General features: G+C 40.4%; 1 pseudogene; it reads right to left on the bottom strand.

Annotated features, from left to right (window-relative positions):
• Window positions 1-403: 403 nt before the first annotated feature.
• Window positions 404-1,092, bottom strand: LOC123860281 (beta-1,3-galactosyltransferase 6-like; annotated as a pseudogene).
• Between the last annotated feature and the right edge of the window lie 5,179 nt (window positions 1,093-6,271).

Here is a 6,271-nt window from a genome sequence, read left to right on the forward strand (position 1 = left end):
ATGCTGGCTGAAATCCAGGGACAGGACATTTCTGCCTGGAAATAATGTGTTGCCCTGGCAAGCACCATAGGTCTCCTAGACCCAGAACAAGATGCTGTTTGTGGCCACTGGGGTGCACAGCCCTTGGTACCTGCTAGAGCTGGGACCCAGGCTCTATCCACTACTGCTTGGCATCTGCCTGAAAACCTCACTGGTCACAATAAATGAGGTCCTCTCAAGGGCTGGACTCATTCTGGACTACTAGCCAGAACCTGTCACTTTGCCCATGCAAGGTCAGTGGGAGGCCACCTCAGTGGCTACTCCACAGGCCCACAAATGACTCTGGCTGTGGCCACCTCCCAAGGCATCTGTCCTGGCCTCCTTCCAGAGCCATTGTGACATATGGCAGGTCAGTGGCTGCAGCTCAGGGTATGACCTCTTTCCTCTGACAGCATTGTGAGGGAGGTGGGGACCAGTCAAAGATGTCGGAGAGCCACAGCTGCACCTCCTGCTTGTACAAGTAGCCCTCTTGCATCAGTATGTGGTGCTTCTCCAGCATGTCCTCTAGGCTGGGTTTGTGTGTCACCAGGTACTGGCTACTGCAGGCACAGTACTTGTACTTGGTGTTGAAGCCTGGGTTGTACACATGCTGTATGTCCATAGACAAGAGCCAAGCACCCAGGAACACCTAAGTTACTGTGCCATGTGCACAAGTGTGGCTGAGGTACAGATAGTGCATCAGGTTGGTTGAGAGCACATAGCCACCCCCCAGCGTGTAGGGTAGCTAGTAGTCACAGAGCAACCAGGTGGCCTCGTACTAGTGCTCCTGGGCTTGACATGTACTTGGCCTAAAAAGAAGCCTCAGTAGAGGTGGGTGCAATGCACAGGGTCACACATGTGCAGGTTGGCCAGCAGCCGGTCCAGCTGCATGAACAAGTCTGCATTGAGCACAAACTTGAAGGCCACATGCTCAGCCAGCATGGCCAGCTCCTTGGCTGTGAGGTTCTTGTACGTGTTGTGCATTGTGGACAGCAGCAGTAGGTCACCATGCTGTGCCTGCTCATACCCCAGGACACACCCCTCCCCCACCCCCAGGCTGCCTGTGCCCACCATGAAGCATGCCTACACATCATCTGGGCTGCCTTGCCATGCCACTGCCAGCCATGTGCCATGTGCCAGGCCACCCAGGCCTAGTGCCATCTGGTGCCGCCAGGCAGGCCACAGCAGCTTCATGACGCACATGTGGGAAGAACCCAAGGCCCTGAAGTCAACGGGCAGGCCATGTCCACTGGTGGTGGAGGCAGAGGGCCAGGGAAAAGCTAGTATATAGGAACTCTAGAAATCAGTCCTACTCACCCTTTACCCCCATTTCCAAAAGTTTGTTACTTTGCTGCTTGATTACTTATTTGGATCAATTCTGTACATTCCATATTCTTTGTTGAGCCAACAAAATCTTTGGTAAGCTTCATAGTCAGCTAGTGACTGGTAGAAACTTTCTTAAATGACTTAAAGCAATAAATCTTCCACCATTTGCAAAGAGGCTCTGTGTATATATGTTGCAGTATGCCTTCAATGCTCTAATACTTTACAGTTCTTTCTTAGCTTTCATTTCCTGCTTGTGCAGTAATTCAGAGTTTCCATAGGGGAAAGATTAGGATCTTTTAAATTACCTTCCTGAGCGTGCATCTATCCTTGCCCATGTATTCTGCCATCTGGGTCTCTAGGAATAGTGTGTAACCTTTCAAAGCCATTTGTGAACATTTATTCCCTTGATTTTCCTATGTAATTTTCTTGGCCATCTTTTTTTGCCCTAACTAGTTTTTCTGCCCGAATTTTTTGCCCTAACTAGTTTTTCTGCCTAAAATTGCAGCTGCAATTTTATACAATTGCTATTATTTGTTTTTGACTATCAACCAGATGTTTCCTCACTGCGTGAACTCTGAGTCAGTTCAAAGCCCTGTGAATGGGCATTTCCAGGAAGCTTCCAGTCAGGTCAAACAGTGACAGTTCTCTGGCAGTGGGCTTTTTTGGAAACTTCCCAAACAATTGTCCCTTCAGTGGCTACCACACTGCTGGGGTTTTGTTTTGTTTTTAGTTACTCTTGCTCTTAGGCCTCTCTTTTTCAAGACTACCACTGACCTGTGGAGGTGAGTAGGAATAGAGCATCCTCAGAGCTTACAGGTCTCACTAAGATTTAATTGTTGTTCTTAAAGAAATGCTCTCCATCTTGTTGCACCTTTGGGTCATTTACAAAGTTTTGAAAAAGTTGATGTTGACCACTTTGCCAGTGTTCTCTCTGTGTCTGTCTCTCTCTGTGTGTCTCTCTTATAGAGGAGTGGATATAAGAAGTCCTTACTTGACCTTTCCAGAAGTTTCTCTAAGACACTTTTTAGTAACATGTTTAGAGTTTGAAAAAGTGAAGTGAAAATACTCGGTCAAAACAAGATTCTTGCCAGCCCCACAATCAGGTGTACCAATTATTTTAAATAAATCTCTTTCTCAAGAATTTAGTTTTGGAAGCAGGAGGTGAGGAAATGAGTCTTGCTTACAAAAACTTATGAAAATAATACATCACATATATCTGGTCTACATATTTTTAACATGGGTTCCAAAGAAAGTCAGTGAAAAAAAACATAGTTTTTTCATCAAATAGTGCTGGAACACTGAATAGACAAATAGAAACAAAACTGGCACTTACCCAATACCTTACACAAAATACATATTCTACATAGACCTCTATTTAAGATTTCTAATTTATAAAATTGATAAAAGTGTATTTATGAGTAATTTTAGCAGTCTTGGGGTAGGTAAAGGTTTTTTTTATATATATATAAAATGTAAAAGGCTTGAGCCATTAAAATTGATAAATTAGACTCATCATAATTAAAATTTTCTGCTTCAGACACTCTGTGATGATTAATTTCATGTGTCCAGTTTGGCTAAGCTATGGTGCCCAGTTGTTTGGCCAAACACTAATCCAGATGTTGCTGTGAAGATACTGTTTTAGATATGATTAACTTTTATAATCAGTTGACTCTCAGTAAAGCAGATCATCTTCCATAATGTGGGTTAGCTACATCCAATCAATTGAAGGACTTATGAGCAAAAACAGGTTTCTCAAGAAGAATGAATTCCACTTCCAGACTGGAACATAAAAAGTCTGACTGAATTTCCAGTCTTTTGACCTGCAGTGGAGATTTTGGACTCAATACTGCAGTGTCAAATTCTACCTGAATTTCCTACTTGCTGACCTCCCCTATATATTTCTGACTTGCCAGCCCACACAATCATGTGAGACAATTTTAAAAACTCTCTACCCCCCTCCACATATATGCTCACATGCACACACATACACACACACATACAGGTTTCTTTGGGGATCCCTATACACACCCTTAAGAAAATGAAAAGGAAAACTGGAGAGTAGGGCAAACCATTTTAAACATATATTTTACAAAGGACTTGTATCCAAAATATTGAAAAACTCTTTTAATCCATCAACATAAAGATTCATAAAGAAGGGGAGCAAAATTAAACACTTTGTAACATGAGATAAACAAATGGTCAATGGCAGAATCAAATTATATTCAGCATTGTTTGTCATTAGGGAAGTGCCTATTGAAATGTCAATATAATTATACTACACACCAACTAGAATTACTAAAATTGACATAACTGACACAAATATTGCCAAATATGGAGTATTTGAAATTTTAATATGTTTCTGGTTATTGTAAAATTTATCACCACTTTTAAATATTGTTTAAATATTGTTTGTTTTGTTTTGTTTTTTGTTTTTGTTTTAATTTTATTTTATTATGTTATGTTAGTCACCATACAGTACATCATTAGTTTTTGATGTAGTGATCCACGATTCATTGTTTTCATATAACACCCAGTGCTCCATGCAGTACGTGCCCTCCTTAATAACCATCACTGGGCTAACCCACCCCCTCCCCTCTAAAACCCTCAGTTTGTTTCTCAGAGTCCATAGACTCTAATGGTTCATCTCTGCCTCCGATTTCCCCCCTTCAACAAAACAAAGAGGCAACCCACAGAATGGGAGAAGATACTTGCAAATGACACTACAGATAAAGGGCTGGTATCCAAGATCTTTAAAGAACTTCTCAAACTCAACACCCAAAAACCAAATAATCAAGTCAAAAAATGGGCAGAAGACATGAACAGACACTTCTCCAAGGAAGACATACAAATGTTTGGCAGTTTTTTATAAATTCAAATTTACAATTACCATACAAGTCAGCTGGATATTTACCCAAAGTAAATGAAAACTTCTGTCCACAAAAACACTTGTATTGGAATTTCATAGAAACTGTATTAATAATGACTATAAACTGGTAATAATGCAAATGTCTGTCAGCAGGTAGATGGATGAACACATTGTGGTGTATCTGCACAATGGAATGCTAATAAAAAGAAACAAATTGCTGATATATGCAAAGATATAGATAACATTTTAAAACAGTGTTTGCTAGACACAAAAGAGTACATTAATATAATTTCATAAGAAATTTTAGAAAAGGCAAAAAACAAATTGTAATTTGTAGTTATATAAGACAAATCCATCTTTGCCTGGGTTTGGGTCTTAGGAGATTGGCTACCAAGGGAATTTGGGGGAAATGAATACTTTTACTTCCTAATTCTAGTGGTGTTTACATTGCTGTATATAGTTCTTTTTTTTCTCTCTTTTTTTATTATGTTAATCACCATACATTACATCATTAGTTTTTGATGTAGTGTTCCATGATTCATTGTTTGTGTATAACGCCCAGTGCTCCATTCAGTACGTGCCCTCTTTAATACCCATCACCAGGCTAACCCATCCCCCACACCTCTCCCCTCTAGAACCCTCAGTTTGTTTCTCAGAGTCCATAGTCTCTCATGCTCAACATCGCTCAGCATCAGGGAAATCCAAATCAAAACCTCAATGAGATACCACCTCACACTAGTCAGAATGGCTAAAATTAACAAGTCAGGAAATGACAGATGTTGGCAGGGATGCGGAGAAAGGGGAACCCTCCTACACTGTTGGTGGGAATGCAAGCTGGTGCAGCCACTCTGGAAAACAGTATGGAGGTTCCTCAAAAAGTTGAAAATAGAGCTACCGTATGACCCAGCAATTGCACTACTGGGTATTTACCCCAAAGATACAAATGTAGGGATCCAAAGGGTATGTGCAACCTGATGTTTATAGCAGCAATGTCCACAATAGCCAAACTATGGAAAGAGCCAAGATGTCCATCGACAGATGAATGGATAAAGAAGATGTGGTATATATATATAATGGAATATTATGCAGCCATCAAAAGGAATGAAATCTTGCCATTTGCAATGACGTGGTTGGAACTGGAGAGTATTATGCTGAGCAAAATAAGTCAATCAGAGAAAGACATGTATCATATGACCTCACTGATATGAGGAATTCTTAATCTCAGGAAAGAAACTGAGGGTTGCTGGAGTGGTGGGGGTGGGAGGGACGGGGTGGCTGGGTGATAGACATTGGGAAGGGTATGTGCTATGGTGAGTGCTGTGAATTGTGTATATAGTTTTCAAAACTCATCTAACTCTATTTATACTTACATAGAATACATTTATTTTATGTGAGTTATACTTCAATAAGGTTTATCCTAAAAAGCATAAATATGTTAAAAGGCATCAAAACTTACATAAGTATATTGGCAAATTTGGGAGCCAAACTTTAAAAAGAAGAAATGCCCAAAGAAGCAATCCTGTCATTGGTGCTGCTTTTTCCTCAAATTATAGCAATTGCTGATTCTAAAAGTAGATACAGAGAGTGTACAAAACCAAGCATCACTTTCTGTGGAGTCACTAATAGTATATTGACAAATATTTCAGTAATTGGCCCTAGGAAGGAGGTGAGACCTTGGGAAATAAGCCCACACATTCGGTTGGGACTCTGAAAGGAGTGAGGCTGAGGTACATGTAGAATTTCCCTTGTATAGTTTGAAGGCAAGCTTCAGATCATATTATTCCTTAAATAAGTCATCCTGCTGTGGGATTTCTAGTTCCTTTAGCTTATCTTCCTAACAGAAGCATGAGCAAATCCTGTCTGGAGAAAGGTCACATCACCCAGAGTCTCAAATTGTATCTATAGTTTTTCACATTAAATCTCACATTAATATATCTGACAACTAAATGAGTATATGGGTGGGGGAGGGGGGAAAACCAAATACCAAGAAAATATTTTAGACAACCAAGAAATCCAAATAATGGAGTTAACAGACATGGACTTTAAAACCATACAAAAAGA

This window comes from Mirounga angustirostris, unplaced genomic scaffold (genome assembly GCF_029215605.1).
Source record: "Mirounga angustirostris isolate CCGP_5_RB_7025 unplaced genomic scaffold, mMirAng1.0.hap1 SCAF_4, whole genome shotgun sequence".
Classification (NCBI taxonomy): domain Eukaryota; kingdom Metazoa; phylum Chordata; class Mammalia; order Carnivora; family Phocidae; genus Mirounga; species Mirounga angustirostris.